Genomic DNA, 22,340 nt, shown 5'->3' with positions numbered 1-22,340 from the left:
ATGATTTTAAAAACTGAGACCATATTGGATAAAAACTCTCCCTTCAAATCTTCCAGTTTAAACTGAACCGTGAAACTGAAGAGCAGCCTTCTCATCATTTAAAATCAAATGTATTACAAAAAGTAAATGCTGTGAAGACACAGATTAGAAAGGTAAACAAACATATTTTCCATTAAAATTACATTACCAACCAGATGGATAAAGAAAGTTTTGTTCTTCCCTAAATGCCCTCTTCCCTGACTTTTTGAGAACTAACTTTTATTTTCTGCTCTAAAAAGAATGAGACATCTAAGACAGACTTCAGTCAGGGGCTGTAGCCTGGTGAGTGTGTGTGAAATGGTTTTCATAAGGGTAAACTCTAGCATTGCTTCACTGAAGTCTAAGTGTTCAGCACTCTTCTGTCTCAAGGCAAGATAAGGTCTGGCCACGTCGCTGCTTCAGGAAATGCTTCCAGTGCCCAAGAATGTTACAGAACCACAGACCACCAAGATAGGGCCACAGGTAGGAGCTGGCTCTGCCTCACTATGCCACAGATGCCACTGTTAGCCCTAGTTTGGACCAAATGCTGAGGATGCCCGTTCTATTTGAGAAATTCAGACTCTGTGAGTTCCGGCAGAGTTGATCAGTTGTGAGTGCTGGAGCCTCCATTCTGAGAGTCCGGACTCTGGGGGGTCAGGCTGGTCCTTTTTCAACTAACATTCGCTGAGCGCCCCCTGGTGGACATAAAGAGGAACATGTCATGCCGCTGCCCTCGGTGAAAGTTATGGACAGTTGCTATGTCCTGTGATGCGTAGCGTGGGGTGAGGGCAGAGGGTAGCTTTGTTCTGGTGAGTCGGAGAAACCTCTACTCAATTGTAGAGCATTGTGGCAACAGGCCCTGCGAGAAATAAAAACAGTTAACCTTTATTGAGCACTTACTCTATGTAAGACTCTGCTCTAAGCCCTTAACATGTATTAACGAATTTAATCCTTAGAACAACCCTTCACGGTAGATTGTTATTATCCCTATGAGAATAGTCACAATGTGAAAAAGGTAATTCCCCCCCAAAGTTAACCTGCACGTTCTTGGGTATAGTTACCAAAGAAGGGAGAAGGTGTGGTGGAAAGCCCCAATGCCACCCAATATCCACTATTGTCCACCATGCTCGTTTGCTGATGTTAATTTACTCCTGGGTTTTCAAAGAAGGATTAAGTCTTCTGATGTCTAAGAGTGGTAATAGCTAGAAGTCTGTTTCTGTTTTCTAGTTCATTCTTGGGGACAATTTTCTTTTGTCATTTAAGGCTTTTTTTCTCCTGAACCTCCATCTGCAAATGCACTTAATAATCAACCACAACAGAGCCCCTGACAGATGGGCCTCAAAGCAGATGGCTTCATTGAAAGGCAGCAATTGAAAATGGAGGGTAATTTGAACCAATCAAGAAGATGGGGTCTCTAGGAGGCAAAGTTTCTACAGAAACTGTAACCATATCCCCCAAGTTCCTTTGGTGCATTTTTCACCGGCAGATGAGCATTCCTGGGGGTGGATCCAACTTTTTTTTTTTTTTGACATCTGGAACGTTGAAAAGGAAGAGAGGGAAGCCCTGGGGCCTTGTCAATCAAATTCACTTTTCTTTTGGCAAATTCAGCATCGGTGACAAATTGCGCAGTTTGATATAAACAAAGTTGATAGATGTCGGCAAAGCTGTTTTGAAACAGCAGCAACGAAGAGATGTGTAGGGTTTTTTTTTTCACTCAACAGTTTGCTTAATAACAAATAAAACAACCAGGTGTTTAAAAAATGCTACCACCTTCACAATGTCATCAGAGTGTTAGCTGCTGATTAATGAGAATGTGGGATTTATTCCCTTCCCAATTCAGAAACTTGGCAGGAAAGTCCATTTAATAGTCCAGTGGATAGCTCTTATAGTTCACGAAGTCTTCTAAGTTCACCTCTGAGTCTTTTGTGGACTAGAAAACACTGACCGTGATATCAGAAGACTTGAGTGTAGGCTCTGGTCTGCCACTACCTCCCTCTGTAACCTTGGATAAATCATTTAATTCTCCCAGAGTTTAGGTTCCCACAGGATGCACAATGATAATCAGCCCTGCCCTGCCCTGCCCTGGATTGTTGCAAGGTTCAAGGCCTATATTAGATGTGAATCACATTTTCTGTAATTTGAAAATTATTAATCTTTTCATTGAGAGATCATTTCATCTGGTAAAGTGCACAAATCTTAAATGTACAGTTCAATAAATTTTTACATATGTGTACACCTGTATTGCCACTCAGATCAAGATAGGATATTCTGGGGTTTCCCTGGTGGCGCAGTGGTTGAGAGTCCGCCTGCCAATGCAGGGGACATGGGTTCGTGCCCCGGTCTGGGAAGATCCCACATGCCGTGGAGCGGCTGGGCCCGTGAGCCATGGCCGCTGTGCCTGCGCATCCGGAGCCTGTGCTCCGCAACGGGAGAGGCCACAACAGTGAGAGACCCACATACCGAAAAAAAAAAAAAAAAGATAGTATATTCTGGCACCCCGAAAAGTTCTCTGTGCCTTTGCCAGTCAATACTTCCAAGGAAAAATTACTGTCACCTCTATCACCATAGATTAGCTTTACCTGTTCTTGAACTTAATACAAGTAGAATGGCATAGTATGTATCCTTTTATATCTGGCTTTTAGCTGGCAATGGTTTCTGAGATCCATTTATATCAATTCAGGAATCGTAGTTTCTTCCCTTTTTTTGCTGAATAGTATCCCATTCTACAGCCATACCCCAGGTGTGTCATTCACTGATGGACACATGGCTGGTTTCCAGTTTGGGGTTATTATGAATAAAGCCACTATGAGCATTTTTGTAAAAGTGTTTTTGTGTAAATGTTTCCATTTTTCTTGGGTAAATATCTAGGAGTAGCATGCCTGGGTCATAGGGTAGGTGTGTGTTTAACTTCTTTTAGAAATTGTTAGTTTTACAAAGTGGTTGTATAGTTTATATTCCCTCTAACAATGTATGAGAACTCTGGTTGCTTTACATCTTCCCCATGCTTGTCACCTTTAAACTATGGTGTCTTTTACAGGGATGGGGGTGTTATTACTATGAGAGAAGAGATAAGTGTAGGAATTAATATGGAATATAGAGTCTGAAGTCATGTTTGAATCATTGTTCTGTGCTGGGCTGACCATATGGCCTTGAGTAAGCCACTTAACTCTAGCCTCATTTTCTGCATCTTAAATGAGGCTGTCAATAGCATCTCTCTCAAAGGGTTGCTGTGAGGATTAAGTGAGAAAAGTCTTGCAGAGACCCTTAGCACAGTTATTGCATACAGCTCAGTTAATGATTGCTGTGGTCTTAAGTTCCTTTGTTTACTCTTTAACAGATCCCAGTTGTAGAGAACGTCTTTCAATGTCCTGTGTCTCTCAGGAGCTCTGACAGAGCCCAAGGATTATGAGCCATCTTATAGGGTAAGAACTGTCTATCCTGTCTGATCAGCAACATCTTTACTGCCCCCAAGATGGAGTTCACACCGAGGACGACACAGCAGAGAGATGGAAAGTCCCTGGAGACTGTGAGCTGCTGAATCAACCAATCTACTGCCAAACTTCCAATTAGATTAATAACACATTTCCTTGTTGTTCAGGCCAAATTCAATTGGTTATTTGGAGCTCAAACATCTTGACTGATACACCAAATGATCTCAACGTTCCTCCGCTGAGCCTGGACCTGCTCTCAGCATCCTTAGCACAGGATTTCTGGATAGACCCAACCAATTGTGAACACACAGGAGCTAGTGTTCTAGTCAAAGCCTGTTTGCCATGTCTGATGTCAAGTCACCTTTTGTGCAGCTGAAATTAAATTCATCTGAAGAGCAAAGTAAGAAGCTTCCCTTTTAAGCTTTTAATGACTTTTAAAGAATACTGCTAACCACTCAGCCACAGATCACAAAGCATTATGCAATTTGCTGCCACCCACTAAGAACCCATCTCTGGCAGCAGCAGCTCAAGTTAGGGGGCAATTGTGGAGCTGAATTCTGTCATTTAAGAAATATTTCTAGCTTTCTTTCCATGAACCGCATGCTAGGGATTGGGGGGGAATACCAAAGAAGTCAAACAAGGTTCTAAACTGCAAATAGTTGAGGGAAGGGAAAGTGATATGAATTCTGGGTAGCAAAAATATCGAATATTCTACAGTGGAGAGAATATTTTACTTTTTTTTTTACTTTTATTATAGTATAATGGATAATATATGTGCGGTAAAGTACACAAATCTTAAATGTTCAGCTCAATGAATTTTTAAAAGTGAATATATCCATCCACTCAGCATCCAGATTGAGAAACAGAATATTAACAGACCTCAGAAGATTGTCTCATTTCCCTTCCTAGTCAACAATCCTTCCTCCCTTCAAAATAACTACTGATCTGACAGTGTGTCACCATAGATTAGTTTTGTCTCATTTGAACTTTATATAAATGGAGTCATACATTTGGGTCTGGCTTCTTTTGCTTACCGTGATGGCTGTGAAATTCATTCATGTTGCTTTATGTGGTTGTAGTTCATTCTTTTATTTACTGCAGTATTTTCTTCTGTGACCACACCATAATTTATTTATCTATTATTCTTTTAATGGACATTTGGGTAGTTTCCACTTCTCGGCTAGTACAAATAATGCTGCTATGAACATTGATGTGCATGGCCTTGGTGAAAATATGTATACATTTATGCAAAAGATAGATAAAACGTACATACATACATATATACATACATAGAACTGTTGAATCACAGAGTATGTGTGTATTTAGCTTTAATATATTTTGCCAGTTTTCCAAAGTGTGTGTTCCTATTTACAATTCCTCTGCAGTATATGATGGTCTCAGTTGCTCCACAACCTTAAAAACTTTTTTTTTTTTTTTTGCGGTACGCGGGCCTCTCACTGTTGTGGCCTCTCCCGTTGCGGAGCACAGGCTCCGGACGCGCAGGCTCAGCGGCCATGGCTCACGGGCCCAGCCGCTCCGCGGCATGTGGGATCTTCCCAGACTGGGCACGATCCCGTGTCCCCTGCATCGGCAGGCGGACTCTCAACCACTGCGCCACCAGGGAAGCCCAAAAACTTTTTTTTTTTAATTTTGGTAATATAGACATAACGTAAAATTAACCATCTTAATTTTCAAGTGTATAGTTCAGTGGTGCTAAATACTTTCATAGTGTGCAATCAACATTACCATCCGTCTCCATAACACTTTTCACCTTGTGAAACTGAAATTCTGTACCCATTAAAAAATAACTCCATTACCACCCCCACTCCCCAGCTCCTGGCAACTACCATTCTACTTTATGTCTCTATGATTTTGGCTACTCTAAGTGAAATCATACAGTATTTGTCTTTTTGTTACTGGCTTATTTCATTAAGTAAATGTCCTCAAGGTTCATCCATGTTGTAGTATATGTCATAATTTCCTTCCTTTTTAAATTTTTTTAAATTTTTAATTAATTTATTTATTTTTCTTATTAGTCATCCACTTTATACACATCAGTGTATACATGTCAGTCCCAATCTCCCAGTTCATCCCGCCACCACCATCAACCCCCGCCACTTTCCCCACTTGGTGTCCATACGTTTTTTCTCTACTTGTTTGTCTCAATTTCTGCTCTGCAAACCGGTTCATCTCTACCATTTTCTAGGTTCCACATACATGCGTTAATATCTGATATTTGTTTTCCTCTTTCTGACTTACTTCACTCTGTATGGCAGTCTCTAGATGCAGCCACGTCTCTACAAATGATCCAATTTCGTTCCTTTTTATGGCTGAGTAATATTCCATTGTATATATGTACCACATCTTCTTTATCCATTCGTCTGTTGATGGACATTTAGGTTGCTTCCATGACATGGCTATTGTAAATAGTGCTACAATGAACATTGGGGTGCATGTGTCTTTTTGAATTATGGTTTACTCTGGGTATATGCCCAGTAGTGGGATTGCTGGGTCATAGGGTAATTCTATTTTTAGTTTTTGAAGGAACCTCCATACTGTTCTCCACAGTGGCTGTATCAATTTACATTCCCACCAACAGTGCAAGAGGGTTCCCTTTCCTCCACACCCTCTCCAGTATTTGTTGTTTGTAGATTTTCTGATGATGCCCATTCTGACCGGTGTGAGGTGATACCTCATTTTAGTTTTGATTTGCATTTCTCTAATAATTAGTGATGCTGAGCAGCTTTTCATGTGCCTCTTGCCCACCTGCATGTCTTCTTTGGAGAAATGTCTGTTTAGGTCTTCTGCCCATTTTTTGATTGGGTTGTTTGTTTTTATAATATTGAGCTACCTGAGCTGTTTATATATTTTGGAGAGTAATCCTTTGTCAGATACTTCATCATTAGTGTATAGGAATGCAAGAGATTTCTGTGCATTAATTTTGTATCCTGCAAGTTTACCAAGTTCATTGATTAGCTCTAGTAGTTTTCTGGTGGCATCTTTAGGATTCTCTATGTATAGTATCGTGTCATCTGCAAACAGTGACAGTTTTACTTCTTCTTTTCCAATTTGTATTCCTTTTATATCTTTTTCTTCTCTGATTGCCGTGGCTAGGACTTCCAATACTATGTTAAATAATAGTGGTGAGAGTGGACATCCTTGTCCTCTTCCTGAGGAAATGCTTTCAGTTTTTCACCATTGAGAATGATGTTTGCTGTGGGTTTGTCATACATGGCCTTTATTATGTTGAAGTAGATTCCCTCTATGCCCACTTTCTGGAGAGTTTTTATCATAAATGGGTGTTGAATTTTGTCAAAAGATTTTTCTGCATCTATTGAGATGATCATATGGTTTTTATTCTTCAATTTGTTAATATGGTGTACCACGTTGATCAATTTGCATATATTGAAGAATCCTTGCATCCCTGGGATAAATCCCACTTGATCGTGGTGTATGATCCTTTTAATGTGTTGTTGGATACTGTTTGCTAGTATTCTGTTGAGGATTTTTGCATCTATATTCATCAGTGATATTGTTCTGTAATTTTCTTTTTTGTATTATCTTTGTCTGGTTTTGGTATCAGGGTGATGGTGGCCTCATAGAATGAGTTTGGGAGGTTTCCTTCCTCTACAATTTTTTGGAAGAGTTTGAGAAAGATGGGTGTTAGCTCTTCTCTAAATGTTTGATAGAATTCACCTGTGAAGCCATCTGGTCCTGGACTTTTGTTTGTTGGAAGATTTTTAGTCACAGTTTCAATTTCATGACTTGTGATTGGTCTGTTCATATCTTCTATTTCTTCCTGGTTCAGTCTTGGAAGGTTATACCTTTCTAAGAATTTGTCCATTTCTTCCAGGTTGTCCATTTTATCAGCATAGAGTTGCTTGTAGTAGTCTCTTAGGATGCTTTGTATTTCTGCGTTGTCTGTTGTAGCTTCTCCTTTTTCATTTCTAATTTTATTGATTTGAGTCCTCTCCCTCTTTTTCTTGATGAGTCTGGCTAATGGTTTATCAATTTTGTTTATCTTTTCAAAGAACCAGCTTTTAGTTTTATTGATCTTTGCTATTGTTTTCTTTGTTTCTATTTCATTTATTTCTGCTCTGATCTTTATGATTTCTTTCCTTCTGCTAACTTTGGTTTTGTTTGTTCTTCTTTCTCTAGTTCCTTTAGGTGTAAGGTTAGATTGTTTATTTGAGATTTTTCTTGTTTCTTGAGGTAGGCTTGTATAGCTATAAACTTCCCTCTTAGAAGTGCTTTTGCTGCATCCCATAGGTTTTGAATCGTCGTGTTTTCATTGTCATTTGTCTCTAGGTATTTTTTTATTTCCTCTTTGATTTCTTCAGTGATCTCTTGGCTATTTAGTAACGTATTGTTTAGCCTCCATGTGTTTGTGTTTTTTATGTTTTTTTCCCCTGTAATTGATTTCTAATCTCATAGCGTTGTGGTCAGAAAAGATGCATGATATGATTTCAATTTTCTTAAATTTACTGAGGCTTGATTTGTGACCCAAGACATGATCTATCCTGGAGAATGTTCTGTGCGCACTTGAAAGGAAAGTGTAATCTGCTGTTTTTGGATGGAATGTCCTATAAATATCAATAAATCTATCTGGTCTGTTGTGTCTTTTAAAGCTTGTGTTTCCTTATTAATTTTCTGTTCGGTTGATCTGTCCATTGGTGTAAGTAAGGTGTTAAAGTCCCCCACTATTAATGTGTTACTGTCAATTTCCTCTTTTAGAGCTGTTAGCAGTTGCCTTATGTGTTGAGGTGCTCCTATGTTGGGTGCATATATATTTGTAATTCTTATATCTTCTTCTTGGATTGATCCCTTGATCATTATGTAGTGTCCTTCCTTGTCTCTTGTAACATTCTTTATTTTAAAGTCTATTTTATCTGATATGAGTATTGCTACTCCAACTTTCTTTTGATTTCCATTTGCATGGAATATCTTTTTCCATCCCCTCACTTTCAATCTGTATGTGTCCCTAGGTCTGAAGTGGGTCTCTTGTAGACCGCATATATATGGGTCTTCTTTTTGTATCCATTCAGCAAGCCTGTGTCTTTTGGTTGGAGCATTTAATCCATTCACGCTTAAGGTAATTATCAATATGTATGTTTCTATTACCATTTTCTTAATTGTTTTGGGGTTTTTTTTGAGGTCCTTTTCTTCTCTTGTGTTTCCCACTTAGAGAAGTTCCTTTAGCATTTGTTGTAGAGCTGGTTTGGTGGTGCTGAATTCTCTTAGCTTTTGCTTGTCTCCAAAGCTTTTGATTTCTCCATCGAATCTGAATGAGATCCTTGCTGGGTAGAGTAATCTTGGTTGTAGTTTCTTCCCTTTCATCACTTTAAGTATATCATGCCACTCCCTCTGGCTTGTAGGGTTTCTGCTGAGAAATCAGCTGTTAACCTTATGGGAGTTCCCTTGAATGTTATTTGTCATTTTTCCCTTGCTGCTTTCAATAATTTTTCTTTGTCTTTAATTTTTGCCAATTTGATTACTATGTGTCTCAGCGTCTTTCTCCTTGGGTTTATCCTGTATGGGACTCTCTGTGCTTCCTGGACTTGGGTGGCTATTTCCTTTCCCATGTTATGGAAGTTTTTGACTATAATCTCTTCAAATATCTTCTCGGGTCCTTTCTCTCTCTCTTCTCCTTCTGGGACCTCTATAATGCGAATGTTGTTGCGGTTAATGTTGTCCCAGAGGTCTCTTAGGCTATCTTCATTTCTTTTCAGTCTTTTTTCTTTATTCTGTTCTGCAGCAGTGAATTCCACCATTCTGTCTTCCAGGTTACTTATCCATTCTTCTGCCTCAGTTTTTCTGCTACTGATTCCTTCTAGTGTATTTTTCATTTCAGTTATTGTATTGTTCATCTCTGTTTGTTTGTTCTTTAATTCTTCTATATCTTTGTTAAACATTTCTTGCATCTTCTTGATCTTTGCCTCCATTCTTTTTCTGTGGTCCTGGATCATCTTCACTATCATTATTCTGAATTCTTTTTCTGGAAGATTGCCTATCTCCATTTCATTTAGCTGTTTTTCTGGTGTTTTATCTTGTTCCTTCATCTGGTACATAGCCCTCTGCCTTTTCATCTTGTCTATCTGTGAATGTGGTTTTTGTTCCATGGGCTGCAGGATTGTCCTCTTATTCTTAACTTTTACCCTCTAATCACTCTTATTTCTCCTTGATAGGAGCTTGATATATCTTCTTGTATCTGTAGCTGCTGATTGATTTTGTAAGCAGATAGGGTAGGGGGAGTCTTCAGAGAAACAGAACCAGACATGGCTTTCTTGACATCATAATTTCCTTCCTTTTTAAGGCTGAATAATATTCCATTGTCTTTATATACCACATTTGCTTATCCATTCATCTATCATTGGACACTTGGATTGCTTCCATGGTTTGGATATTGTAAATAATGCTATGTACATGGGTGTACAAATGTCACTTTGTGACCCTGCTTTCAATTCTTTGGAGTGTGTACCCAGGAGTGGAATTGATGGATCATACAGAAATTCTATTTTTAGTTTTTGAGGCTCCTCCATAAAGAATGGGTTTTTCTACTTCTGCAAAAATGTCGTAAGGATTTTTATAGGGATTGCATTGAATCTGTAGATCTCTTTGAGAAATGTTGACATCTTAACAATATTGTCTTCTAATCCATGAACATGGGATGTGTTTCCTTTTATTTATGTCTTCTTTAAATTGTTTCAGCTATGTTTTATAGTTTTAATTGTGCAAGTTTTTCACCTCCTTGGTTAAGTTAATTTCTAAATTATTTTTTCATGCTATTGTAAATGGAGTTGTTTTTGTATTTTCTTTTCAGATTTTTCATTGTTAGTGTATAGAAACGTGACTAATTTTTGTGTGTTGACTTTGTGTTCTGCTACTTTGTTGAATACATTTGTTCATTCTAACAGGTTTTTTTGGTGTGGAATCTTTAGGATTTTCTACATATAAGATCCTATCATCTGTGAACAGAGATAATTTACTTCTTCCTTTTTTATTTGAATGCCTTTTTTTTTTTTTTTTTTTTTTGCGGTACACGGGCCTCTCACTCTTGTGCCTTCTCCCTTTGCGGAGTGCAGGCTCCAGACGCGCAGGCTGAGTGGCCATGGCTCACAGGCCCAGCCGCTCCACAGCACGTGGGGTCTTCCTGGACCGGGGCACGAACCTGCATCCCTTGCATCGGCAGGCGGACTCCCAACCACTGTGCCACAAGGGAAGCCCTTGAATGCCTATTATTTCTCTTTCTTGACTAATTGCTCTTCCAGTACTATGTTGAAAAGAGGTAGCAAAAGCAGGCATCCCTGCCTTGTTTCTAATCTTAGAGGAAAAGCTTTCAGCTCTTTGCCATTGAGTATGATGTTTGCTGTGGGGTTTTCATATATGGCTTGTATTATGTTGAAGTACTTTCCTTCTGTTCCTAGTTTGTAAAGTGTTTTTATAATGACAGGGTGTTGAATTTTGTCAAATGTATTTATGCATCAATTCAGATGATCATGTGATTTTTCTCCTTCATTCTGTTAATGTGGTGTATTACCTTGATCAGTTTTCATATGTTGAACCATCCTTGCGTTCCAGAAATAAATCCATCTTGGTCATGGTGTGTAATCTTTTAAATATGCTGCTGCAGCTGGTTTGCTAGTATTTTGTTGAGAACTTTTACTTGTGGTATCTTTGGCTGGCTTTGGTATCAGGGTAATACTGGCCTCATAGAATGACTTGGAAAGTATTCCCTCTCCTTCAATTTTTTGGAAAAGTTTGAGAAGGATTGGTAGTAGTTCTTTAAATGTTTGGTGGAATTTACCAGTGAAGCCATTGGATCCAAAGCTTTTATTTGTTGAGAGATTTTCTATTACTGATTCGATCTCATTAGTAATTACAGGTCTACTCAAATTTTCTATTTTTCTTGATTTAGTCTGTGTAGGTTTTATATTTCTAAGAATTTGTCCATTTCATCCATCATTTTTGGGGCTACAGTTGTTCATAGTACTCTTATCTTTATTTCTGTAGATCAGTAGTAATGTCCCCACTTTCATATCTGACTTTAGTAATTTGATATTTCTCTCTTTTTTTCTTAGCATATATAGCTAAAGTTTTGTCAATTTTGTTGATCTTTTCAATCAATCAATTTCTGGTTTCATAGATTTTTCTCTATTTTTTTCTATTCTCTATTTTATTTACTCTCTGCTCTAATATTTATCATTTCTTTCCTTCTGCTAATTTTTTTTTTTTTTTTTTTTGCGGTACGCTGGCCTCTCACTGTTGTGGCCTCTCCCTTTGCGGAGCACAGGCTCCAGACACACAGGCTCAGTGGCCATGGCTCACAGGCCCAGCTGCTCCGCGGCATGTGGGATCTTCCTGGACCAGGGCACGAACCCGTGTCCCCTGCATCGGCAGGCGGACTCTCAACCACTGCGCCACCAGGGAAGCCCCCTTCTGCTAATTTTTGATTCTTCCTTTTCTAGTTTCTTAACATATACAGTTAAGTTGTTGATTTGAGATATCACTTGTTTTGTTTGTTTGTTTGTTTTAAGCAAGGTCTTCTTAGAAGCCCATATGATTTAAATTTATTTATTTATTTATCTCACCACTCTTCATCGCAGTGCGCGGGACTCTCACTATCGCGGCCTCTCTTGTTGCGGAGCACAGGCTCCAGATGCGCAGGCTCAGTAATTGTGGCTCACGGGCCTAGCTGCTCCACTGCATGTGAGATCTTCCCAGACCAGGGCCCGAACCCGTGTCCCCTGCATTGGCAGGCAGACTCTCAACCACTGCGCCACCAGGGAAGCCCCACTTGTATTTTTAATATAAGTATTTATAGCTATAAATTTCCCCTTTACTGCTTTCACTACATTCCGTATGTTTTGGTATGTTGTGTTTTCATTTTCATTCATCTCTAGAAAATTCAAGTATTTTAAAATTTTCCTTGTAATTTCTTCTTTGATCCATTAGTTGTTCAATAGTGTGTTGTTTAATTTCCACAAACTAAAAAAAATTTTTAAATTTTTGTGTTGTTGATTTCTAATTTCATCCTACTTTGTTTAGAGAAGACACTTTGTATAATCTATCCCTTAAAATCTACTGAGACTTAATCTGTGGCCTAACATGTAGTCTATCCCAGGAAACGTCCCATGGACACTAGAGAAGAATTCTGTTGTTGTTCTGTACATGTCTGTTATATCTAGTTGATCTATTGTGTTAAGTCCTCTGTTTCCTTACTTATCTTCTGTCTTGTTGTACTATCCTTTATTGAGAGTGGGACATTGAAGTCTTCAACTATTATTGTAGAGCTATTTATTTCTCCCTTCATTCTGTCAGTTTTTGTTTCATATATTTTGCTGGTTTGCTATTATATATGCAAATGTTTGTAATTGTTATAATTCTTGCTATGTTGAAACTTTTATTAATATATAATGTCCTTCTTTGTCTCTTGTCATCTTTCTTGATTTGAAGTCAATTGTGTCTGATAATAGTATAGCCATTCCCACTCTTTTTTGGTTACTATTTACATGGAATGTTTTTTTCCATCTTTTCCCTTTCAATCTATTTCTGCTTTTGGGTCTAAAGTGAATCTCTTTTAGATGGTATATACTTGGATCCATTCTGCAAATCTCTGTCTTTTGATTGGAGAATTTAATCCATTTCTGTTTAAAGTAATTGCTGGTAAGGAGAGACTTCTGTCACTTTACCATCTGTTTTCTGTATGACTTACACTTTTTTTTGTCCCTCATTTCTTACATTACTGTCTTCTTTTGTGTTTAGTTGAATTTCTGTAGTCAAATATTAAAATTCCTTTCTCATTTCCTTTTGTGTATATTCTATGGCAATCTTCTCTGTGGTTACCATGGGGATTGCATTTAACATCCTACAGTTATAATACTCTAATTTAAATTTACACCAGCTTAATTTGAATAGCATACAAAAGCTCTGCTCCTTTATAGCTCCATCCTCACCCCTTTCTGTTGTTGATGTCACAGAATTACTCTTTATGTACTGTGGGCCCCAAAAACTAATAATTCTTTTAAATGCATTAGTCTCTTAAATTATGTAGAAAACAACATGTGGAGTTATAAATCAAAGCTACCATAATGGTAAATTTTAGACTAATAATTTAAAAATATATATTAGTCTCTTAAATCATGTAGAAGACAAAATGTGGAGTTACATTGTTACAATAATATTTGTTTTTATAAGTGCACATGTATTTACCTTTTGTGATCTTTATTTCTTTATACAACTTCAAGTTACTGTCTATTGTCCTTTCGTTTCACCCTGCAGGGCTCCCTTGAGCTTTTCTTGCAGGGCATGTCTAGTGGTAGCAAATTTCCTCGGCTTTTAACCTGGAAATGTCTTAATTTCTCCCTCATTCTTTTGGGTTTTTTTGCGGTACGCGGGCCTCTCACTGTTTTGGCCTCTCCTGTTGCAGAGCACAGGCTCCGGACGCGCAGGCTCAGCAGCCATGGCTCACGGGCCCAGCCGCTCTGCGGCATGTGGGATCTTCCCAGACCAGGGCACAAACCCGTGTCCCCTGCATTGGCAGGCGGACTCTCAACCACTGCGCCACCAGGGAAGCCCTCTCCCTCATTCTTGAAGGACAGTTTGCCAGACATAGTATTCTTGGTCGATTTTTTTTTTTGTCCTTTTAGCATTTTGAATATATTGGCCTACTGCTTTCTGGCCTCCAAAGCTCCTAATGAGAAATCTGCTGATAATTTTATTGAGGATCCTTTGTATGTGACAAGTTGCTTCTCTCTTGCTGCTCTCAAGATTCTCTCTTTGTCTTTTGAAAGTTTGATTATAATGTACCATGTTGTGTGTCTCTAACTTCATCTTACTTGGAGTTCATTTAACTTCTTGGATGTTTTTCATACCTTCATCAAATTTGAAAAGTTTTCAGTCATTATTTCTTCAAATAGTCTTTCACCCCTTTCTTTCTTTCTCTTTTTCTGGAATTCCTACAATGCATATGTTGGTCCACTTACTCATGTCCCACAGGTACCTTAGGCTCTGCTCACTTTTCTTCAGTTTTTTTTTTTTTCTGTTCCTCAGACTCCATAATCTCCATTGTCCTAGGTTCAACCTCACTGATTCTTTCTTCTGCTTCCTCAAATCTGCCTTTGAATCCCTCTAGTGAATTTTTCATTTCAGTTATTGTACTTTTCAGAATTTCTGGATTCAGAGCTTCAGAGTAAGCACCAGGATTTCTTTTTGGTTTCTTATAGGTTTTCTGTGTCTTTACCGATATATCCATTTTGTTCATACATCATTTTTTTGACTTTTCCCACATCTTCCTTTAGTTCTTTGAGTATCTTTAAGGCTTTTGTTTTAAAGTCTTTGTCTAGTAGATCTGCCATTAAGTTTTTTTTCAGGGGCATTTTCTGTTGGCCTATTTGTTTCTTTGAATGGGCCCTACTTTACTGTTTCGTTTATTTGTATGCTTTATGATTTTTCTTGTGAAAACTGGACATTTGAATCTAGTAAGATAGTAACTCCGGAAATCAGATTCTCTCCCTTCCCAAAGGTTTGCTAGGTTTTTGTTATTGTTTTTGTTTTTATGATTGTTGTAGACTATCTTTGTGCCAAGGGTCAGCCTGAGGTGTGAACTTAAGGTCTTCTCAGGTCTTATCTGAGCCTATGCTTTTCCTTGGGTGCAGGTGGTCATTTTCTAATTTCACCCATGTATGTAGTTGTTTTTGAATACTCTAGTCTTTAACATCTGAGGAAAAGAGAAAAATGAAGTGGGGAGATAGGGCACTGGCCCTTCAAATAGGCTGGGAATGACCTCTGCTGGAGTGGAGGGGGAGGGACTTGCAACAATGGGAGAAGGTGTTAACAACAATGACTGCCTTCTCTTTGTCTGCACCTCTGAGATCAGAAGCAGCAATCAGTGATCAGAGCACAGATCCCCAAGATTTGGAGGATCTTGGAGGACAGGGCCTTTTTTACCCACGCCGGGTCCTGCAACTGTGTGCAAGCTGCCCCAGGAATATGTGCACAGCTGTCTGTCACATGGCTGGGGGTGGGGGATGGGTGTCTGAGCTTAAATACATGGAAATTAACTTCAATTTACCACCCAAGCCTTCCCCTGGAAGTTGCAAGCTTCAATAGATCCATAGTTCCAAAATAGTTACATCAAACAGATTCTGCCAGTGCAATTGTTGTCCAAGTGTGGACAGATTCCTGATGCTTCTTAGAATCCTCACTTTTCAACCTTTTTAACACTTGGTTTTGTCAATTTTTTAATTTAGCCATTTTCTCAACATTATCAGTAGTCAGAGAAATAAAAATTAAAACTATAATCATATATTCTATACATCTATTAAAGGGGCTCAAATAAAGAAAAATATCTGATAATACCAAGTGTTAGTCAAGTTTGGAGCAACAGGAACTCTTATACGTTGCTAGTGGGAAGGTAACATGGTACAACCATTTGGAAAACATTTTGGCAGCTTCTTATAAAGTTAAACGTATAAATACCATACAACCCAGAAATTCCATTTTTAGGTATTTACAGAAGAGAAATGAAAGCATATGTTCACACAAAAACATGTACAGGAATGTTCCTAGCCAAAAACTGGAAAAAAATCCAAACATTTATCAGAATGAATGGATAAATAAAATGGAGTATATCTACATAGTAAATACTTATCAATTAAAATGAATCAACTACTGATACAGGTATCAACATGGATGAATATAAAAAAACATTATGCTGAGCTAAAGAAGCTAGACACAAAAGATATGGCATGATTCTATTTACACACAGTTCTAGAACAGGCAAAAATAAGTTATAGTGACAGGAAGCAGATCAGTAGTTTCCTGGGATGTGTGTTAGGGGATAGAGAGGAGGTTGACTGTAAAGGGACAGAAAGAAACTTTTTAGAATGATGGAAATCTTCTATACCTTGATTGTAGTGATGGTCATGCATTTATTAAATACACCTAAGTATACTTTTAAAACAGGTCCATTTTTTGGAAGGAGACTGTACTTCATGAAAAATGTAATCATTCTGGCCTGGTGGTTGTTTAACGGTTATTCATTGCAGATTTAATTTGCATTACCCTATGACTAATTATGTTGAGTACCTTCCATATACTTACTGCTGTTTTGATATTTTACTAGTCAGGTTTCTCCACAGAAGGCAAACTAGAGACCCAGGAGAGTCTGTATTAGTTCCAGTCCAGTCCAACAGGCTCAAGGCCCAGGAAAAGTCAATGTTTCAGTTCATGTCTGAAAGCAAGAGGAAAAAACAGTTGAAAGCAGTCACGCAGAAGGAATTCTCTCTTACTCAGCATTTTTGTACTATTTAAGCCTTCAACTGATTGGATGGGGCCCACCCACATTGGGAAGGGCAATCTTCTTTACTCAGTCTACTGATTCAAATGTTAGTCTCTCCAAAAACACCCTCACAGACACACCCAGAATAATATTTGACCAAATATCTGGGCATCCTGTGGCCCAGTCAAGTTGATACATAAAATTAACCATTATAAATATCCTCTTTTGTAAAATACTTATTCAAGTCTTTTGCCCATTTCTAATTGGGTTATCTGTCTTTTCCTTATTGATTTATAGGAGTTCTTTATATATTCTGGATATGTCATAGTTCGAGAAATGTATTGCAAATTTCTTCAGTCTCTCAGTGGGGTCAAATTTATCAGTCTTTTCCTTGTAGTTAATGATTGTTGTGTGTTATTTAAGAAATGCTTGCCAACCCCAGGTCATGAATTCTACTATCTTATCTTTTAGAAGATTTATTGTGCTTTCTTTTCACATTCAGGTCAATAATCCATGTGAAATTTATTTTGGGTATACGGTGTAATGTAGGGATACATTTTTTTTCCCCTATAGCTAATAGGCTCATACTACTTACTGAAAGCCCTATCTTTTCCCCCTCTGAGTCACTTTTGCCATAAATCAGGTAACTATATCAGGTCCACTTCTGGACTCTCTGTTTCATTGGTTTATTTATTTATTCTTGTGCCAATTCTTTTAAAATTATTATAGCTTTAAATAAGTCTTGATATTTGACAGTATAAGTTCCCCTCCCACTTTGTTTATCTTCTTTAAGAAAGTCTAGGGACTTCTCTGGTGGCACAGTGGTTAAGAATTCTCCTGCCAATGCAGGGGACACAGGTTTGATCCCTGGTCCAGGAAGATCCCACATGCCAAGGAGCAGCTAAGCCTGTGTGTCACAACTACTGAGCCTGCACCCTAGAGCCCGTGAGCTACAACTACAACTACAACTACTGAGCCCACGTGCCACAACTACTGAAGCCCACGTGCCTAGAGCCTGTGCTCCACAACAAGAGAAGCCCCCACTCGCCACAACTAGGGAAAGCCCGTGCGCAGGCTTGGGGACCCAAAACAGCCAAAAATAAATTAATTAATTAATTTTAAGAAAAAAAGAATGTCTAGAAGGAACATTCTTGGCCTTTTACATTTTCAGGTAAAATTTACAATCAGCTTGTTAATTTCCTTTAAAATTTTTTCTGGGATTATAACTTGAGGTATTTGAACCTAAATCACCTTGGGGAGAATTGACATCTTTATAATACTGTCTTCAATCCAAAAACATGGCATATTCCTATGTTTATTTAGGTCTTCTTTTGTTGCTCTCAGCAATGCTGCGTAGTTTTTAGTGTCAAGATCTTGCACATTTTTTTGGTCAAGTTTACTCCTCATTGTATTATTTTTATGCTAATGTAATTTATATCATTAACATTTTTAATTTTCTATTTATTTTTGCTAATATATAGAAATACAATTAGTGTTTTTTGTTTTCGGTACGCGGGCCTCTCACTGTCGTGGCCTCTCCCGTTGCAGAGCACAGGCTCCGGACGCGCAGGCTCAGCGGCCATGGCTCACGGGCCCAGCCACTCCACGGCACATGGGATCTTCCCAGACCGGGGCACGAACCCGTGTCCCCTGTATCGGCAGGCGGACTCTCAACCACTGCGCCACCAGGGAAGCCCCTCCAATTTTTATACCTAGTATTTCTCTTTCCTGTCATAATGCACTGGTTAAGCCTTCCTGTACAATGTCAAATAGAAATGGTAACAACTGACATCTTTTTCTCAGGGGAAATATTTATATTTCATCATTAAGTGTGATGTTTGAGGAAGGCTTTTTAAAACCAAATTAAGTTCCCATCTATTCCTAGTTTGCTAAAAAATTTTTTTATCATAAATGAGTGTTGTATAAAATGCTTTTTTAATGTGTTTATTAAGATACACATTTTTTTCCATACACATTTATGCTGTTAGTGTGGAGAATTACATTATTTTCTAATGCTAAATTAACCTTGCATTTTTGGCAAAAAAAAAATCCCTTTTAATTATCTTTTGCTATATTGCTGTATTTGGTTTTCTAATATTTTATTTTGAATTTTTGCCTTATGTTTACTCAGGCTGTTGTCCTATTTCTTTTCTTGTAAGGTTTCTGCCAGGTTTTGAATTCAAGGTTATAAAGTTCTCATTTAACAAATTGTAAAGTGTTCTTATTTTTTCTATTCTCTGGAAGAGTTTGTGTAAGATTAGTGTTATTTCATCCTTAAATATTTGAAACAATTTGCCAGTGAAGTCATCTGGACTTGGAATTTTTTGTTTTGGGGTATGTTTATTTTATTTCAGTGGAAGTAAAGGGTGTGTTTTGAAATCCTGTCTGTCCCAGAGACCATGACACTTGCTTGTCCTTCATGTCTCCACATGGCTGCTCCTTCAGCGATTCAGTTCTTTGCTCAAATACCACCTCCTCAGAGATGTCCTCCATGACTGCCCCAGCTAAAGTAGCACCCACTCCTTTCAGCTACAATTTCCATTTTTTTGTAGACTTGTGTTCCCTAAAATTAACCTTTCCAAAAAATTGTTTATTTACTCTCTTTCTCTCCTGTTAGATTTTGAGCTCTGTGGGGCAGGAACCTTGTCAATCTCCTTCCCCTCTGAATCTTTACACTCAGAACATAGCAGTTGCCCAACAAATATTTTTCAAGTGACTAAATGAATAAAAGGAAGCCATATAGAGATGCTTTCCCCACAAAATCGCCAGAAGACAAGAGCAATGATGAGGATGTTCATCATCAAGTCTTACATTTTTAACAATAAATATCGCCTAGGGTCTCCATCAGACTTAATACAGAAACAAAAATCTGCTATATAATTCTGTAGTCTCTGCCAAATTATGATGTCATTTTGAAACAAAATGTAATGAACATAAAAATAAGACTTCTTGGGCTTCCCTGGTGGCGCGGTGGTTGAGAGTCCGCCTGGCGATTCAGGGGACACGGGTTCGTGCCCTGGTCCGGGAAGATCCCACATGCCGCAGAGCGGCTGGACCCGTGAGCCATGGCCGCTGAACCTGCACATCCGGAGCCTGTGCTCCACAATGGGAGAGGCCACAACACTGAGAGGCCCGCGTACAGCAAAAAAAAAAAAAAAAAGACTTCTTCAGTTTCTTTCTTTGAAAATGGAGCTGTTTAATATTTTTTTTGTTTAATGTTATTTTTTAAATGTATAGAACAAAATGTAACATGATGGTGAAAACATTCTGCTTAACATTGTTGAAAGCACCTCCTTACATAGCATGTGAGGGACAACCACATTCAGTTGGGAAAAGCTTACTGAATTCTGGCCTGCTGACTTTGTAACAAGCATGTTAGATGAGCTGCTGCAAGGGTTCAAGTAATCTTGCATCCTTCAGGATTATTTTGATTATAAGTGACAGAAAACCCAACTGAAAGTGAATTTTTTTTTCTCATGCAACAGAACATTCCAGGGGTAGGGTTAGCTTTAGTTTGATCTAGAAGCTCACATAATGTCATTGGATTCTGCCTCTCTCTCCATCACTACATTGTTCTCTTTTGTAATGGCTTCATTCCTAGGTAGGTTCTTCCCTCATGGCTAATAACTAAAGTTCTAAAAGCTTAATTTCAGGGAGTGAGGACTTCTATGAAAACTCCTTCACAGTTCCAATTCCAGTGGTAAAGAGAGCAACTGTGTGAGCAGAACATCTTGAGAATGAATTTTTTTGACTCTGTTGAGTCATAGGCCCATCCCTGAACCAGCCACTCTAGCCAGGGTAGAGCTCATACTATACTAGTAGTCTTCTGCTACTTGTTTTTCACACTTAAAATTATGTTTCCAAGATCCACCTGTGTTGTGTTTGTAGCTATAGCACACTCATTTTCACTGCTGAATAATATTCCATTGTTATAATACCCACAATTTATTTATTTAGTTAATGGACATTTGTTTTTTGTTTTTGTTTTTTCCTGTTATGAACTGTGCTGCTGTGAAGATTCTTGCAAATATCTCCTGGTGCACATGTGTAAGAGTTTTTCCTGGGCATGTATCAAGGAGTGGAATTGCTGGGTTTTACAATATGGAAGTATTCAGCTCCAAAAGGTAAACGTCCTGATTTTCCGTTTGGCAATGTTTCATGAGTATTTGTCTATGGTATTAAAAATTCTTCTTTACATAATAGAAAAAAGCAAGGTAAAAGGATAAAACATTATTCAGATGCAAGATGCTGTTATATTTGTGGATATTGTCTGACCACAGCAGGATCTGGTTATATTTAATAGCTTTAAGACAAAGGCCACACCCATATATATTGTCAATCAGCATCAATCATTTATACAGAACCCACAATATGCTTGTGTGAGCTGTTAAAGACAAACGAAGCTGGACACTAGTTAAAGCGGTAAGGACATATTTTAATCAGCAATATTCTATTGCAGTAAAGAACAGAGTCCAGCATGAATGGAACTCAACTTTGATTTGTACAGAGGTGACTGGGCGTTTCAAAGGGAGACTCAGAGAATAGGGAGGGGGTTGAGCTCTGCTGAGTTAGGGAAAAATTACCAAAAGTGGGAAGGAGGTGTCAGTCCATGTGAAACTCATCTGGATTTGCTAACTGGTGCTCACTGAAGTTAGGCTGCTGCCCTCGCACAGAGGCTGGGAGACAGGGACCCTATCTTCAGGTGTTGGCTGGAAAAAATGGTAAATTCTTTTGGCAGCCTTGAGTTTTCTCTGGCAGGTACTTTAAGAGGGGCTAGGGTCACCTAAGGATGTGGCCCTGAGCTGTTAGAAACTATGTTGGTTGTTTTGCTCAAGTTGTTACAGGCTGAGGTTGAGGCCCTAGAAGAGAACAGGGCTCAGAGGAGCCTGGCTAGAGTTCTGTCAAGGAGAGAATCTGTCAGAAGTGAGAGGAAAGGTGTGGTGAGGGTGGGAATAGCACTATTTCTCTCCTCTTTACCTTTGCTTACACCATTCCCCCAGGAAAAACCTCCTCTCTCTCTGCCATTCTAAGCCCTATTCATCCTTATGGCTCAGTTAAGGTGTCACTTCCCCTGAGAAGGCCTCCTTGACTTTCAACCCACCAGACCGGGTTAAACACCCTTAGCATCCTTATATAGCTTTGTCACGCACTTAGCACATTACATTGAAATACACTCTGCTTCCTCACCAGATCGTAAGGACTGGGTCTCATTCATTTTGGGCATATTGTGGGCACTAATGTATGTTGCATGTATGGGCACTGTGACAATCAAAGGTCCACTCTCCTTATGTCTTGGACACAGAAATAGCCTCCCAGCTCCTCTCTGCTTCCCTCTTCTCTACCCAGAGGGCTAGAGAGATCGTCTATAAAGGTAAGTCAGCTCATGTCACAGTTTGGCTTCAGATCCTCCGGTGGCTTCCATTTGCATGAGGAATAACTTCAACTTTCTTGCTGTGGCCTGAAGGACCTGCAAAGTCTGGCCCCAGCCAACTGTGAGTCTTATCCCACCTGAGCTGGATCATCCTCTAGCAGTCATACTCCCCTTCTTTCTATTCTTCAAACACCAGGCTTGTTTCCCGGTGGAGCCTTCAGATTTGTTCCCTCTACTTAGA

Source organism: Aethalodelphis obliquidens, unplaced genomic scaffold, assembly GCF_003676395.1.
Source record: "Aethalodelphis obliquidens isolate GAN/ISIS:26980383/991018 unplaced genomic scaffold, ASM367639v1 scaffold20, whole genome shotgun sequence".
NCBI lineage: Eukaryota > Metazoa > Chordata > Mammalia > Artiodactyla > Delphinidae > Aethalodelphis > Aethalodelphis obliquidens.
This window is presented reverse-complemented; position numbering follows the sequence as displayed.